We start from the raw sequence: 18,513 nt of genomic DNA, 5'->3' as shown, positions 1-18,513 counted from the left end.
GATGGATGGAGGACAGAACAGGAAGTGGAGGGTCCAGTTTGAGTTTCTGAGGAGCCAGTTCGAACTAAATTTGACTGAATAACATGTCTCCACCTCCGCTGTTTTCTAAATATTCAGCGTTTCCCTGTAAGACTGTGAAAAATCCTCTCCAACAAAAAAACGCTGTTTTCTGACAAAATCCTTAAACGGGCAAAATAACCCTGCAGCTGGTCTGCAGGCAGAAACACACACCGAGGTGTTCGAGCCATTACAGCAGCAGGTCATCAGTCTGAAAACACACACACACACTCTGAACACACTCAGTCTGAACACACACACTCAGTAGACATTTAGGCAGAAAAAAACTGAATGGAGTCAAAAATTCAGCCTTACAGCAGTTGGATGTCTCAGATCATAAGCACTTACCTTTATTGATTATCGGCAAAATTACCAATCACTATTTCAAACAAACAAACATTAAAACGTTCCTTATTTCAAACAATACATCAAGCTTTTTTTTCAGAATAAAAGCTCACAGCAACATATGGCTCTTACTTTGACAGCGTTCGTAGTCTGTGTTTCACACGTTCAATTAAATTCTTGGCGGCTGACTGACCGTCGATTAATTAACTTAAAATCAGCGTTGATAAGACGCTCGCTGCACTCACAGACGTTGGGAGGAGCTTTGGCTTTGGCATTTCCTCTCACGGTGTTTTATAAACCAGTGAAAATGTGCAGAAAAACAGACCCAACTATGGAGATCTTTTCTTTGAATTCTGTTCATAAGTCCAACATTTCCAAAGACATGAAACGTGTCAGGCTCGTTTTGTAGAAATGGGTCTGAAAAGAAGCTCAAAGCATCCAGAATATCTCAGTGCAACCACACCTTCTTCAGGAGGAACGAACACTGCAGCGAGCACTGCAAAGCGCTGCTGTTAACATGCCGTTTTCCCAGCAGTGACAGCGTTACTGTGCACGAGCGCCGTCTCAGCGGGGCGTGGTCACAAGACAAACACGCCAAACTGTGAACACAGCCAGCGTCTGTGACCAAACCGCAACAAAAGGCCAATAAAAAATAAGAGCACATAAGTCAGAGACTCACTCCACAACACCCCGTCCCTCTGTGTGTGTGTGTGTGTGTGTGTGTGTGTGTTTGAATCATGCAGTCACACAGATTTTCAGATTTTCACTTCTTTAACAGACATTTCAGGTTAAAGTAGTGAAGCTGTTTCTCTCTTTCTGTCTTTAAACTGTTTTGTTGCTCCAGAATCACAAGAAAACATCGTGTTCGTGTGTCAGAGCTTCAGCAGCTCGACGGGTTCAAACGGCAAGAGGAGAGCAGCATAATACACAGAGCTCTGTGTGTGTGTGTGTGTGTGTGTGTGTGTGTGTGTGTGTGTGTGTGTGTGTGTGTGTGTGTGTGTGTGTGTAGAGTGTCAGTAATTGGCTGATATGTGAGCAGTGTGAGTTGGAGGGGCAGCAGGGTCTCACCAACAATTCATCTCTTAAAAATCGGCCTGAAGCCTCCAATTAACCCCGAAACCCACACACACACACACACACACACACACACACACACACACACACACACACACACACACAGACACACACACACACACACACAGAAACCACACTAAGAGGCTGAAGCTGCCAAAACAAACAGCCGATGGCGTTGGTGGGAAGCACAGAGGTTTGTGATGACAGCAGAGAGGGGGGACGCTGGAAAATGACAGAAACACAGCGAGAAAAGAGGGAAAGAGAAAGAAGTGACAGAAAAAAGCAGTTTGAAGGCAACGACATATTTTGTGAGGAAAAAAAAAACATGAGAAAGAAAACAGTTTTTAGGGATGAAAATCAGATTTCAGAATAAAAGTCGGAAGAAGTTGTAAATGATTTCTTACCTGTCGAGTGTTCGGACCCGTCGATCTCTGATCACAGCAAACTCCTCTCAAACCTGAAACACAAAACTCAAGCTATTAACCCTTTGAAACCTGCACCAGCTTAGTTTTGTTGTGCTTTTCTTGTTCAGACACCTGTCGTGTATTTAAACCTTTGAAATGTGGACAAATTGGTTTTGTTTCTTTCAAAAATAAAGGAAAAATATTAAATCAGCAACTTGACATCAAATGTCTCACCTTCTGCAAAAAAAACCAAAAACACAGTAAAAAATGTCTTAAAAAAAGAGAGAAAATCAACAGAAAATCATCAAATAACTAACTAATATCAACTAATATCAAACTTTCTAGTTGCTTATTGCTTTCTTTCCTTGTTTTTTGAATGAAATCAAGTCAAAATACTTAAATCTTTTCGGGTCAGTGAAGGAAGAAGCACTCAGATCTGCTACTTCAGTAAAAATCCTGCATTTAAAATATTATTCAATTCAATAGCCTTACAGTACAGTAGTAGTGAACTTTACTTTTTAAATCGAAATTTGATCCACTAAATTGTACTTTTTAAATCAAAATTTCATTCAGTAAATTGTACTTTTTAAATCAAAATTTGATCCAGTAACTTTTCAGACAAAACTTTATCCAGTATTTTTTTCTTTTCAAACAAGTTTTTAATAATTTATTCCGTTATATGGGGAGAAATAGTTCGACTTTTTCATATATATGTATATATATATATATATACAGTATATATATGTAACCCCGCACTCTGCAGTCATCCTGTGAGTATTAGTAGAAAGTAGAAAGTGTGATCAGCGGCTGCACGGAGCTCCAGAGGCTGCAGTGGATCAGAGAAAAGAGAAGCCGGCTCGTATTCACACAGCTAAGATGGCAAAGTTAATTAAACGTAATAATGAATTCCCACAAACTGCCAGAATGCCGTATTATCTATCAGAGAGAAAATCATATTAGTGCCTGGAATAATACCAGAAAGCTGCAGCGAGCTCGACTGAAGGCAGTTTAATGTGCGATAATACGAGCGTCCTCTCTCTGAACGATAACATTAACGCTCGCCGGCTCTGAAACAAAAGCACTTTTTAACGGAGCAGATAAAGAGGAATCAATTTAGGGAGTAATCTTCTTAATGAGACAAGCACAGAGACAGACGCAGAGATACAGAGACGCAGGGACACAGGGACGCAGGGACAGACGCAGAGACGTAGGGATGTAGGGACGCAGGGACGCAGGGAAGCACTGAGGCGTTAATGAAAACAGAGACGCAGAGATGCAGAGACGCAGGGACACAGGGACGCAGGGACAGACGCAGAGACGTAGGGACGCAGGGACGCAGGGAAGCACTGAGGCGTTAATGAAAACAGAGACGCAGAGATGCAGAGACGCAGAGATGCAGGGATAGACGCAGAGATGCAGGGACGCAGGGACGCACTGAGGCGTTAATGAACACAGAGACGCAGAGATGCAGGGATAGACGCAGAGACGCAGGGACGCAGAGACGCACTGAGGCGTTAATGAACACAGAGACGCAGAGATGCAGAGACGCAGAGATGCAGGGATAGACGCAGAGACGCAGGGACGCAGAGACGCACTGAGGCGTTAATGAACACAGAGACACAGACACAGAGATGCAGAGACTCAGAGACGCAGAAATGCACTGAGGCGTTAATGAACACAGAGACGCAGAGATGCAGGGACGCAGGGACGCACTGAGGCGTTAATGAACACAGAGACACAGACACAGAGATGCAGAGACGCAGGGACGCAGAGACGCACTGAGGCGTTAATGAACCCAGAGACAGACACAGAGATGCAGAGACTCAGAGACGCAGAGACGCACTGAGGCGTTAATGAACACAGAGACGCAGAGATGCAGGGACGCAGGGACGCAGAGACACACTGAGGCGTTAATGAACACAGAGACGCAGAGATGCAGGGACGCAGGGACGCAGAGACACACTGAGGCGTTAATGAACACAGAGACACAGAGATGCAGGGACGCAGGGACGCAGAGACACACTGAGGCGTTAATGAACACAGAGACGCAGAGATGCAGGGACGCAGGGACGCAGAGACACACTGAGGCGTTAATGAACACAGAGACGCTCAGAGACACAGAGACAGAGACTCAAACACACAGGAGATATAGTGTTAAAACTTTAAGGCCCACTTTAATATCACACACTCGTATTGCTCTGCACATAAAATTTCAAAAATATTATACATTAATATGATTTTCTACTTTCATTGAGTTAAATTTTTAACAATACAAAAAGCTCACACACACACACACTCAAGGCCATCTTGAGATTTTACATTCTCAGTGAGGTCACAGTGACCTCCGACCCCCAAAATCAGTTCATCTTTGAGCGCAAGTGAACGTTTGCCAAAAATCACCAGTTTTTTTTCTTTGAAAATTGCAAAATTGTTTCCAAGAAAAAAAAGCCATTTTTTTCTTTAAAAATTGCCATTAAAAAAATAAATTTTAAAAAATCCAGCTATTTCAGGTATTATGCCAAAATAAAAGCACTTCCTCCTCCTTTCTGCATCACCCCCTCCCCTCTCATAAATAACTAAGAGTCCCTAGGTGCAGTAGCAGTATAAAGTAGCACAAAAAGTACAGCAGAAGTACCATAAGTGTATACTTATACACAGTACTTAGTTACTTAGCAGCTCTGCATTTCAGACGCTGAATGTGGCCTCTCGCTTCACACTGAAACAAGCAGCCGAGCAGCTAGTGAGGGCAGACTGTGTGTGTGTGTGTGTGTGTGTGTGTGTGTGTGTGTGGTGAAGTTTGTTTGGCAGCACTTCTGACAGTGCTGAGGCCCTCGGTGTGATCCAGCAGAATGGGCCAGTCTGTCTCCACTCTATCTCAAAGAACCATATGCTTCTGGATCGCACAGCCCGACTCCTGCATGACTGTGTGTGCGTGTGTGTGTGTGTGTGTGTGTGTGTTCATTTGTTTTCTGCGGCAGTGTGTGTGTGTCCATATGTTCCATCTAACATCCAACATCTAAACATCCAGATGGCGAAGCATCAGTCCACACAATGTTTCCTTCCATCATCAGGAAGTGGCTTGAAAACCGTAAAAAGACAATAAATATTCATCGTGTGGGATTCAGGGAGCGACCGCGGCGCTCGCCGCACAATCACACCGCACTTATCTGCTGATGAAGCGCACAAAGATCTTTATTTTGAAACCACAGACACGACTCCAGACGAGCGTGGAGCAAAAGACAGACTGAGGTTTGAATAAGAAAAAGGATTCAGAGAGAGAGGAAGTGACAGGTTCGGTTCGCTTTAGTCAGACGGATTTATGTCGTCAGCAGAGGTGCTGTACATATATGAATACCACTCTGTACACGTCAAAGTACTGCCCTGACAATGTAAATAATAATAACACAAAGCGTGTTTCAATTAACCTTTAAATTGCACAAATTAAAATTGTGAATCTTAAATCCACCTGATAGAAACACGACAATTTAAAAAAACTCCCATTTACTGGACTAAAGTTTTCCAGGAATTTCATGTGAATAACAGCAGTCCGTCTCCTGCTGCTTCTGTTTACAGACTCTAATCAGACGCAGTGAGCAAAGCTGCACGCCGCTCGCCGACTCTCAGAGCCGCTCGCTCATCACCACATCACATTTAAGCACCAAACACGAACTGAGAGCTCACATCAGACTGACTCACTCTCTGAGCTCAGCTGGAAACACACAGCAAGCGGCCTGGAAACACCTGGAAACACCTGGAAACACCTGGAGTCAGGCATCCTGTAAGCTGCAGCAGGTCAGGCGTGCACACAGCAGCAAGGTTTCCATTAACCCTCAAAATGCAAATATAAGATACGTCTAATGGAAACATGTTGATTTAGAAAAAAAACAGTTATCACAAAAAAGTGTTTTCGCTCTCATGAGGTGATGAGTGAGACATTCACTACGAGGTCACATGATGCTACGAGGTCACATGATGCTACGAGGTCACATGATGCTACGAGGTCACATGATGCTACGAGGTCACATGATGCTACAAGGTCACATGATGCTATGGCTATGTGCTATGTGGAGAAAATACATGAAATATGACGAGTTTTATTTCATTTTCTCTAAAGAGCGAGTCTCTGCAAGGACTCGCTGAGCAGAGACTCGCTCTGTAGAGACTCGCTGAGCAGAGACTCGCTCTGTAGAGACTCGCTGAGCAGACTCGCTCTGTAGAGACTCGCTCTGTAGAGACTCGCTCTGTAGAGACTCGCTCTGTAGAGACTCGCTGAGCAGAGACTCGCTCTGTAGAGACTCGCTGAGCAGAGACTCGCTCTGTAGAGACTCGCTCTGTAGAGACTCGCTGAGCAGACTCGCTCTGTAGAGACTCGCTCTGTAGAGACTCGCTCTGTAGAGACTCGCTCTGTAGAGACTCGCTGAGCAGAGACTCGCTCTGTAGAGACTCGCTCTGTAGAGACTCGCTGAGCAGACTCGCTCTGTAGAGACTCGCTCTGTAGAGACTCGCTCTGTAGAGACTCGCTGAGCAGAGACTCGCTCTGTAGAGACTCGCTCTGTAGAGACTCGCTGAGCAGAGACTCGCTCTGTAGAGACTCGCTCTGTAGAGACTCGCTGAGCAGACTCGCTCTGTAGAGACTCGCTGAGCAGACTCGCTCTTCCGTGAATCACATCAAGAATAAACTTCTAGAAAAAAAAAACACTTTTTGTGTCTAAAATCTGAATTTCGTGTTTCATTAATATGATTTATAGCAGCAGATTTTCTTGTCTTGCCTTTTTTTTTGGCAGACCCTAACCCTAACCCTAACCCTAACCCTACCCTAACCCTAAACCCTAACCCTAACCCTAACCCTAACCCTAACCCTAACCCCTAACCCTAACCCTCTAGAAAAAAAACACTTTTTGTGTCTAAAATCTGAATTTCGTGTTTCATTAATATGATTTATAGCAGCAGATTTTCTTGTCTTGCCTTTTTTTTTGGCAGATTTGGTCGAGGCAGACGGAGGACAGACTCACTCAGCAGGTCCAGATTGGAGGCAGGGACGCCCTCTGCTCTCCGTCTGACCTCTACGCCAGGAAACAACACACACACACACACACACACACACACACACACACACACACACACACACACCATACAAACATGACAAATGTGATTTTGAGTTCTGAAAAAAAGATAACTGAGCCGTTCTGTCACAACAGACGATGAATGTTAAAACTTTCTACATAAATCCTTTTTTAACATTTAAAATGCCTGAGTGAATGAGTGTGTGTGTGAGTGTGTGTGTGTGAGTGTGTGTGTGTGTGTGTGTGTGTGTGTGTGTGTTGAAGGCTTCTTTGTGTGGGATTATAAGCAATTAGGACAGGAAACAGAGGCGCTGTTGCTTTGGCTTCCCTCTGGAATTAAGTTATGCACCGTCAACACACACACACACACACACACACACACACACACACACACACACACACACTCAGAGTCATTTTAGAGCAAAGAGCAAGAGCAAATTCCCACACTGACTGACAACACGGTCTCAGCTGTGGAACATCACACACACACAAGTACACACACAAATCACACACCCTCAACTTCCTCCTGACCCATTTCCCAAACACACACACACACACACACACACACACACACACACACACTCACACACACACACACACACACACACACACACACACACACACACACACACACCACTCCTCTCTGTTCATCCCTTCATCCTGAGCTGCAGACCTCTTCTGCTTTGTGTCACCACATCATCAAACACACACACACACACACACACACACACACACACACACACACACACACACACACACACACACTCTCTCACACACACACACACACACACACACACACACACACACACACACACACACACACACACACACACACACACACACACACACACACACACACACACACACACACTCTCTCTCTCTCTCACACACACACACACACACACACACACACACTCACAGTCGGTTAATCAGTGTGTCTGTGAGGCCAGAGGCATGCTGGGTAAACTGTCTTCATGTAACTCTGCTGTTTCAGGGTTCGGGTTGAGGCTGCTGCTGTTTTTTGTTTTCATTTACTCTCATTTTTTTTTTGCATTAACAGAAACTAATCATGTGTTTTAACCCTCATTTTAGCCAGTGATACTCAACTTAAGGCCCATGGGCCCCTGATAGGGCCCCTGGTGGCCCCCAACCATTTTTCTAATGTACAATAAAAATAAAGAGATTGACTCTGTGATAGTTTTTGTCCTTTTAGTCTCCATAAGGTGTCAGAGACATAAAACAGCATCAAAATAGAGCTTGTGGTTAGGGCTGCGCGATATGGAATAAAGTCCATGTAGAAATCTAGAAATGTCCAGAAGTCTGAGAAAAGTCCTAAAAACCTAAAAAAAAAAAAAGTCCTAAAATGGTAAATAAAAATCTGGAAAGAAAGAAACGTGACTCTGCTCCGGGTTTTAAAGGGTTAAAGCCCGCTCACTTTAAACCTTTTATAGCAAAATCAGTTTCATTCAGCTGAAGTAAATCTTCAATGTTAACATCAGATTTGGTGAATTTAGACATGAAAACCTGCAGCTCTCACAGAGCTGACCTTTAAGAGAACGGCGAGCTGTGTGTGTCGAATCATCCAACTTTATCTAAGCTCGTGTGTCTTTGAATCAGCGGTTTACGCACACATATATATCTGAGGCAGGAGTCGACGGTACAAACACGTATTTTAAATAAACAGCGTGAGCTTCTTGCCGGTTTACTGACGGAGAGAAAAACTGAGGACACAGAATGAGATCTGAATTATTCTCCGTGTTAACAAAATCCCAGAACTCCCAGTCTGATGAAAGCAGAGGGCGTGAGGCCACACTGCGGATTTATGACTCGCCGCTCCGCCTGAGTCACGGCGCTCCGCCGACCTCACCGACTAAAAATGTTCTCTTCTGTCAAACTTTATTTCCAAGACTGACTCACAGAATTTTCCTAATTTTTTTTTTGTTCGATCAAACGTCTCAAAATTTTGACGACATTCCCAGAATTCCAGCACAGAGAGGAGAAGGAGCAGCTTTCTCCTCGCTGACGAGTCACTTCTATTTCACCCTCCGCTGCCCGAAAACTACGAGATTTCTCATCATCAGCCAGCGGTTCAGACACAGAGCAGCCTCTGCCATCATTTCAGCGAGGAGGTCACCACACAGAAAACCTCACCGCAGTAAATCCTGCAGCGATGCAGCAGCCGACCTGCAGCGCGCACCGACCAGCTGGCAAATAAAGTCTGACTCAAGCTTAACGTCCTGGATGCTTTTTTATCTTCTCATCAGTGTCTGAAGCCAAACTTCAGCCTAAAATCATTTCCAAAACCAGAGATCCGGTTATTCATTTTAGAAAACATGCTCACACCCACGATGTCCCAACCATTTAAGGCCAACCGTGACCTTGACCTTTGACCATCAACAACCAGTCTTACCAGTTAAAACTAGAGTCCAAGTGGACATTCGTGCAAACTTTTGGGAAACTCCCTCAAGATCATCTTCAGATATCATAGTGAACGTTTGTGTCAAATATGACGGACGGATGAAAAAACACACGAACACATGATTCCTTCAGCCACAGCTATCGCCGACTACCAAAAAACAGCGGTAACACCACCCATCAGGCTCTAATGCTGAATAAAAAATAAGAAATAAAATTAGCAAAAAGCAAAACAAAAACCTGGGGAAGTGAAAAAACAAGAGATTAGTTTAAATAATTAAAAGTTTTAATAATGATAATGATACAAATTCTGTAAAATTATTTTAAATATATAATTATGGTAATTAAGAATTTATTTCTCTTGATATTTTTCCCAAGCTTATTTTTCTTCCTAAATCTACTTTTTTTTTTACATGTGCAGGACATTTCTGCCACGCTGCTGATCGCCTTTTTCCCTCGTGTTTTTGAAAGAAATTAAAGCAATTAAGTCTGAAAGCTGCCTGGATGCAGCACAAGAGAAGTCATGTCAACCCAGCTTTCAAAGAGTTAATGAAGCAACATTTTCTGAATATTTAACAGTGAAATTTGAAGTAAAGATGGTCGTATGGACATTTATGAAGCCACAGGGGTCAGGGGGTTAACGATCAGCTGATTGAGTTTGGTCAGTGTTTGGGGCTGAATACGATCACCTCACACCGGCCGTCTCTCTCCGAGAGGCGATACAAAAAATTATATTCCCAAACAGAGAGTGTGAGTGCGGTGGAAAGCGTCGTCCAGCAGCAGCGGGCAGCACAGCTTCTCTCTGCCACAGAGAAAGAAACGGCGAGCCGAGCTAAGGACGTAATGAAAAAGCTATTATCAGCATGAGCTTTCATCAGCGCCGCATTCAGCCGTGTTCAATACAAACTGATTCTCTCATCTCACGCCGCAGCCTCTCACTGCCGCCGCAGAATAACGCGACACACAACACACACATCACTTCTTCTTTTTCACCGAGCATCAGCACATTTACAGACGACCACGAGTCCTCAGCGGCGACACACGCCATCACACCACCGCCGCCACAGAGGCCGGCGTCATCAACCTGTCACTGCACGAGTCCCAGACACTCCAACCCTTACAGCAGTCTGTACGCATTCAGATATATGTGTGTGTGTGTGTGTATGTACACATATGTATACACACCACTTCATCTGTCGTCTTCGTGCCTAATTCCTGATGTATTTATTCTGCGTCTGTCACCTGCAGCGTCGCTCCGGCTCGACTCACATACTTCATACATCATTCAGTGACACGCTGAATTATATATATATGTTCCATACAATATTAAACTATATCCTGGATGAATTAAGGTGTGATGAGGAGTCTGTCAGGTACGCACTCTGCATCAAACTGACATTTAATGTGACTCTCAGCAGCTCGCATATTTTCTATCAGACGTCACCCCTCTCTATAAGTCGCACCAACGATGTGACGAGAAACACAATCCACGCCTCGTCCGACGCGGCGCACGAAGTTAAATTCAGTTAGAAAATTCGGACGGTGAAATATCATCTGCGTAGAAATGTTCGTACGGAGGTATGATCGACACTGTTTCCAAACAGCATTGTTTGACAAGAAGCGTTCTTTTATTTATTACATGTTTTAAAATTTTAAATTTAATTCATGTATTTATATGACGCAGCAGGAGCTGTAGAGGAGCTGCTGTCACACGCACGGACACAAACGCTGACACTCATCTCTGCTGTGGAAGTGTTTGAGCGCAGTTCACATGTTTGGAGCCAGCCTTCACAGCTGCAGCTCCCCTCCGAGGCACAAACACCCACACACACACACACACACACACACACACACACAAAGATACAAACACACTCCACTTCCTGCTGCAGAATAAACCTACAACACCTCCCACAGGAAGGTGGGAGACCGAGAGCTTTCTGGGATTTAAGGAGTGAAAAATAAAGAAACTAAATTTATATGTATATATATATATATATATATATATATATATATATATATACACTCAGCAGAGCCTGTGTGGAAGACTGATTTTCTTGCTCTGCGTCCTCATTTAACATGATGATGTGATGAGGCTGATGAGCACAAGACAAATGTAATTTTTTTCTGATAAAGTGAAATCAATTCAAATCTTGACTGTATTTAAAAATAAAATGTTTTGGGGGCGTCCAGAAGCTCCAGAAGATGAACAGAGGCTGTGTCCCCTCTCTCCCCCCCTCACACTTACTCTGTCCTGTCCATTCAAGGCCAAAAAGCCAAAAAATATCTTTGTCAAAATAAAATAAATTAGATATTCTTAAAAGTCAGTCTAAAATTGGTATAATGATGATTTACATACATCTGATCAAAGAAGTAAGTAAACAAGATTTTAAATTTAATTAAGTGCTGGCTTTAAGGCCTTATAACAAAAAATATGAAAATATAATAAACAGCAGGTGGATTTCCATTAACCCTCAAATTGTGCAAAATGTAATCGCAAATACAAAATACGTCTGATGGCAACACGTCAATTTTGAAAAAACTCCCCCGTTTATTGCAAAAAAAAACCCCGCAGGTGGCAGTAATGAGGCTTTATAGATAGTCAACCGCCATTAAACCCAGAAAAGAAGAAGACGTAAAACAAAGTCACATGACATCCTAAAACATGACTCTGTGTGCGAGGACGGAGGAAGAGACCCAAGTCTTCTTCACTCTGATACCAGACAAAGAAATTAATATTAGATCGGCTTTATCGAGCGGCTGCAGCAGAAATGAAGCTGCTGATGTTTTGGACATCCATCGCCATGGTTACTGAGAAGTTGGACAACATCACTCAGTGGAAACACAGTCAGCTCCACATTGGGATTTATCAAAATGTGGAAAATATCGCTTCAGTTTTGCAAAATCTGTGATGGAAACTCGCCTATCATCTGTGTGACAACAGTGAAAAACCTGCTGACTGGAAACATCCCGGTCCCAAAAATGTACTACGACTGTAGAAAAACAGCGAGACACTGTGAAATATTAATATCCAGCCTGTGATTTCTTCTGTTTGTGATAAACATCAAAAGAATTCAATAAATGATTTATTATCACTACAGCTCGACCACTTCCTGTGTCAGTGGATTTATCAAACTGTCCTTCCTGTTTACAGACACACACACACACACACACACACACACACACACACACACACACACACACAGTGTGTTGTAACGGGTAAATAACGAGCCCACTGCTCTGTGTTGGTTCGTGTTGACACAGCAGCTCGACTTTAATGAACTGCTTTTATGGGAATTTTATAAGAGGCGGCCGATAGAAGCAAAGCAGGAGGAATTAAACAATAAAGCAACACACCACGCTAACTGCCCCGCGAGGCAGACACTCGCTGCACAACAGGAAAAGCTGTTGGATGGAAGAAAGACAGAGAACTGTCTTTGTTTTATTAAATATATAAAGTCCGGTCTGATGTTGTTACCAAATCAAAAGGGTTTATCATCTGTATAAAGCCACAGTCTCATGTCGTGAAATATCTCCAGACCAAGGACTGCTATCATGTATCTGAATATTTAAAAAACAATACAATTTGTCAAAAAACAAACAAACAAATAAACAAACAAACGGCATAGCAAATGTTCAATTTTATGCAATTTGTCCAGTAATAACTAAGTAATAACTTCCATTTGTTCTCAGTGTGTTTTGTCTCCATCACTATTTGCTGAACCCACAACAACCACATGCTGGTTTCATTAAGTTAACCACTGAGAACTAAGTCATATTAGTAAAAGGTTCGAGAGCACTTATGTCTTGTAATATTATAGGACAGCACGATATGCAATAATATCAAATAAAAAAATAAATAAAAGAAAATAGAATTTTAAAAAAATACAGCCATTATTTTCACAGATATTGCAAAATGAGTCACAATTTTAGTAGAAATTCTAATTCTTGCATTTAATTTTCACTAAAGAAATATAAAAATGATGATGATGATAAAGCAACTTTAAACATCTGAATAACATCTAAAAATAAAGTTTCAATAAATTTGGGGCGCACCACATAACGTTTTCCTCACACTCCCCTCATTCTCCTGCGTACATTTGGATGTGGACACCAGCACTAATCATTGATTTAAATAGTGAACAACAGAGGTCCTTAAATGGACCCCTGAGGCACACCGGCCTGTGTTTTGTGATATATTCCGATATTTTTAGCAAGATAACATACTGCGATTTTTAAAATCTAATTTTAGGAAAACTTTCATTATATAAAGATCATATGCATACGCCTCATGCATGAGAACATTTATTTTTAAGACTTTTGTGCATTCTGAGCAAATTAACATTTGTCAACATCAGTAAAAAATATATATATTTAAAGTGCTTGCAGGATTCTTTGGGAAAACAAACTTTTAAAAATTGTAAGCAACTAAAAATCGATATATAGTACCGTTTCTGGGAATCAATACAGAATCACAAAGCATAATATGAAGATACTCAAGTGTTTCACTGTTTTCTTATAATCCTATAAAACACGTCTGAATCAAAACGTTTTTAGAGACGTGAAAAGGTGGAGAGAACAGAGATGAGATGATTTTTCAGTCCTCACCTGCTGAGTGTTGAGGTGTGCTGAACCCCGATGACTCCTCTCCTGCACAAAAAACACAAAAGTTACAGCCGTTAATCTCATGCAAATAAAATCCATTAAACTTGATTTAAACTTCCTCTGATCAGAAGACCTGCAGCAATCAGCCAAAGGTTTACATCTTCAAAAACAACTTTATTAATACCGACATGACCGAAGCACGCACACATTTAGGAACATTAAACAGATGACTGCTGGTGAAATCCTCGGTGAATGATTTAAAGGAGTTTAATGGGAGGATCCTCCTGTGGGGCTTTGGGGAGCGTTACATCAGCTCGGCCGTCAATTAGAGTTAAAAACATGGAAATCTGGAGCCACGAGGTAAAAAAAAAAAGCCATCTGAAGGTTAATCATGTAGAGAAACTGCTAAAATCTAAGGAGATGTACAGGAAGTGAAACACTTTTCTGTGTGACTCAGTCTGATCAGAGTTCAGTGGTCCGTGTGATCTGGACCAAACTAATCAAACACCTACACCGCGATCATCATGAGTCAGCGCTCTGAGCTCTGCAGGCTGGAGGATCATCAGGTTAACAGCTTCAACAACCAAACTCAGTTCATCTCACAACAACCTCACCGTAAAAAGAGAAATTCAACAGCAAGCACGACACTGATGGAAATCACAGGTAATGGATTATACTGATTATACCGGTCCCAAATAACAGCCCGGTCCCAAATAACAGCCCGGTCCCAAAATAAAGCCCGGTCCCCTTTACCAGCCCGCTTTAGCTCCACATTTTGTCAAATAAAGGCCTCTCTCTATTAGAGGCTCAATCCAGTTACCATGCAGTTCATTTTTAAAGACGTTCTTTGGATTTATAAAACAAAATGTTGGCTTATAAATTCTCCAAAATCCAATCATTCTGTTAATTTGACTAAAATCACGAGCACCAAAGACGATGGTATTAGCGGCAGAGTAAAAAAGAGAGATGCAAAAAAAGATTAGTAGATGTAGAAAGACTACAGGTGCATCTAAAAAAATAAGAATATTGTGAAAAATATTTTCCAACAGTTATTTAAGAAAGTGACATTTCATTTTAATATATTCTAGACTCATTACATAAACTAACAGCATTTTTTCATTTTAATTTAGATAATTAAGGCCGACAGCTAATAAAATGTAAAAAATAAAAAAATAAAATAAAATAATAATAATAATGATAATAATAATAATAATAATAATAATAATAATAGTAATTGGAAAGTTTTTTTCGGTCATTTCTCGTTTTTTTTTTCATTTTTACTTTGTCTTTTTTTGGCCAAATTTTCAGGTAATTTTCTTTTACTTTTCACAGATTTCTTATTAACCTCTTGGTCATTTCTTTCTTTTGTAATTTAGTAGTTTACAGTAGTTTAGCCACTTAGAAACACATTTTTTTAGTTTTTAAGGAGACAAAAATATCTGTGATGAGTAAAAGCATAGGTGTATAAAGATGGGACGTGTCGACAGCTTGTCGTTTGTTCGTGGTTTCGTCTGTGGACAAATATTGATTTTTTGGACAGTGTTATATAAGCTTCAATGAAACCTGAAGGACGCCTCAGTAAAATGCTATTTTCTGCATATTTAAGGTGTGATTTTCACAGCTGTTCTGCCAGCTGTCGCGTGTTTTGCTCGTCAGTTTGCACATTTTGATGCTGTCATTCACATTGATGGACATTTGTTTTTCTTTCAGGAGGCATTTACATGCAAAAATCTCCTCAGATTAATCTGGAGCTGTTAGCACGTCGTCCTCCGCATCTCTCGACCTGATGCTGCCTGTTGTTAAATATTTCATACAGGAGAAAGAAGCCTCTTTAAATCATTAACCCTCTGAAACCTGAGAAAATTTGATTTATTTCAAAAACATAGGAAGAAGGAAATGAGTGATGAAAGCAAAAAGTAACAAGAAATTAGAAAAAAACCAAACACGGAAAAAACCTAACAAATTACCAAGGAAATGAAAAGTGCTTCGAATTTTTTTTTAAACACTTAAATTTCCTGAGAAAAGTGCTTAAGATTTTTTAATAATAATAAATACTATCACTACTACTACTAATAATACATTTTTACTTTTTCTTTTTTTCCCCCTAAACATTTTCCGTTCATTTTTTTCTCTTTTCCTCAGACATTTTCCCTAACTAACTAACTAAAATATTCTGTCAGCACTTTTCTCTCTTTTTTTTCCCCTGGAAATTTTCCCCTAACTTTCTTCTTTTTTCACAGTTTTTTTTCTTTTTTATCCAAAAAATATTTTCCTAGCTTTTAAAGATAAATAAATAAAATAAATCTCTTAAATTCTTGCGATTAGTGGAGCGTTTCTCACCAAGTTGCTCATTGCCCTTTTCTCTCCATGCTTTTGAAAGCATCACACCGACACGCGCGGTCCAAAGCTTTAAAAATACTCGTGAAAGGCGCCTGAACGCAGCACAAGGAGAGCGATGTCACTGCAGGTTTCGAAGGGTTAACTCGCTGAATCTGAAGGAAAGGAGTCGTGCTCACACCTCCAGCTCGTCTCTGTGAAGTTTTTAGTTTTTATTATGTAAAGGGACGTTTGAGAGGGTGAGGACACGGAGACGATTCACCAAACCATGACAGATCTCAAAGCGCTAATTATCTCGTCCTCCTGTCCTCCTGTCACCCTGTCATTTTGTCCTCCTGTCGCCCTGTACTCCTGTCCTCCTGTCCTCCTGTCCTCCGTTAAACAGCTCCCTCATAAAGGAGACAAATTACTCTGTGATTCAGCTCCAAAATGAAAAACTCAAATCTTTTCTCTCTTGACACAAACTCTGTTTTTTCCCGAACAAATGATTTCTGTAACGAGACACAATGAGACACGAAGAGACACGAAGGGACATGAAGAGACACGAAGAAACACAAAAAAATTCTTAAAAGAACAAAAAAAAAACAAGGGAATTTTTGAAGAAAAGTAATTGCCGAAAACAAAAATTGCCAGAAATCTTTGCCAGAAAAAAAGTAAAGAAAAAAAAGCCAAAATGTTAACTTTAAAATTTGACGAAAGTTTTCCGCAAATAGTGAAACTAACGAGGAGCTCCTGACTCTCATCAGCTGCCAAACACACGGACGATCAGTGACTGTTATTGTTTACAAAGAGCTGCTGGCACGTATGTTACATGTCACACTCGCGGCCGACACTGTTGTGTTAAATGTCGCGCCTCTTTAGTTTCCGTGATGCCGGCATGCTGTCCAAAATCACACACCGGAGCCACATGATGCCGCCGTCGTCAGGTTCAGTGTGAACACGCAGGAGCGGCCTCATGGCGCCATCGCTGTGTATCAGCGGCGACTGAAATTCTGCAGTTAATCACAGTTTTAAAGAACTAAAGAATCAGTTCATTAAAGTCAATCTTGAGATGCAGCAGAGTCATTTTTCAGTGCGCGAACCACAAAAACAGCAACAGAAATCTGCTGCGACGACGTCAAAGTGCACTCCGGGTGTGACCGGCGCTCTGTAACATCACCGCTGGGTGTGGCGGAGGTCGCTGAGATGAACCCTCTCAGCTCGGGGTCGAGTTACTGTGGAAAAGTGAGAGAAGCTCTGGAGGCTGGAAATCCAATAAAAGAAGGAGTGAACGCCACATTCTTGGAATTCTCTCCCTGATGTATTGATGCTGCGATCAAATGACCGAACACACACACACACACGCACACGCACACACACACACACACACACACACACACACCCTGTGACTAAACACCAGCATGTAGGAGAAAAGATTTAGGTTCAGCCTCCACATACACTGTAAACACACACACACACACTCTTGGAGCTGCGCGGCGTGACAGATGGAGAGCGAGCGGCGTCGCTGTGATGTGATTTGCAGGTTGATGTGTTTTTGCTGGCAGACTATTTCATGAGACTTTATTACGCCGTGAGTCTTTCAGAGCGCACGCGGCGCGGCGCAGGGATGACAGGAGTCGTGTAAATCAGTTTTTCTGGCTGCGTGTTATCTGATGAACGCCAGCTCTGAGCGCGGCGAGGGGCGGGGCCACGCAGCGAGCTGAGAGCTGTAATGAGGCGCGTGGACCGGCCGCCTCACGCAGCAGCGGGAGGAGGCGGCGAGCGGCTGGCAGGTTGAGGTAAGAGCGGCATCACAACGTGCAACTAATGATGAAACATTATGAAAGAACGCCGCGCGCTCAGTAATGTCTGAACACTGTTACGTAACCAGCAGCTGCACTGGGAACACTGGTGATCTGCTGCTGACCCATTTACACTGCTGCATCCCAGAAACATTACTGTGAAAAAGTTCAGTATTACTCATCACTTACTCCAGAAAGTGGAAATTTAGTATATTCTAGACTCATTACATGAACTAAAATGTTTCAAGCATTTTTCTATCTGAATTTTTATAATTATGGCCTACAGCCAGAAGAATGTAACACATGTTAAAAGGAAAAAAGAAAAATGATAAAAATAATAATAATAATAAAAAAAAAGATAAAAAATATTAGAAACAGCTGACCCAAAAATACAGACGATCTGAAGCAGCTATCAAAGCACACTGATGCAGGTAT

General features: G+C 41.9%; 1 protein-coding gene across 2 annotated transcripts in view; it reads right to left on the bottom strand.

The window, feature by feature from the left end:
* Nucleotides 1-18,513, bottom strand: part of LOC121966678 (plexin-B2-like) — a 166,042-nt gene that overhangs the window by 104,117 nt on the left and 43,412 nt on the right. For both annotated transcript variants that reach the window (XM_088072664.1, XM_088072665.1), the window contains exons 2-3: nucleotides 13,964-14,005; nucleotides 1,881-1,933 (exon numbers count right to left, since the gene is read on the bottom strand). The gene's annotated coding sequence lies outside the window, so the exon portion shown is untranslated. The remainder of the gene's footprint in view (nucleotides 1-1,880; nucleotides 1,934-13,963; nucleotides 14,006-18,513) is intronic.

This window comes from Plectropomus leopardus, chromosome 22, assembly GCF_026936395.1.
Source record: "Plectropomus leopardus strain MGB_pleo_1.0 chromosome 22, ASM2693639v1, whole genome shotgun sequence".
In the NCBI taxonomy this organism is placed as follows: Eukaryota; Metazoa; Chordata; class Actinopteri; order Perciformes; family Serranidae; genus Plectropomus; species Plectropomus leopardus.
Note: the sequence above shows the minus strand (reverse complement) of the source record. Positions and strands in the feature narration are given on the sequence as shown.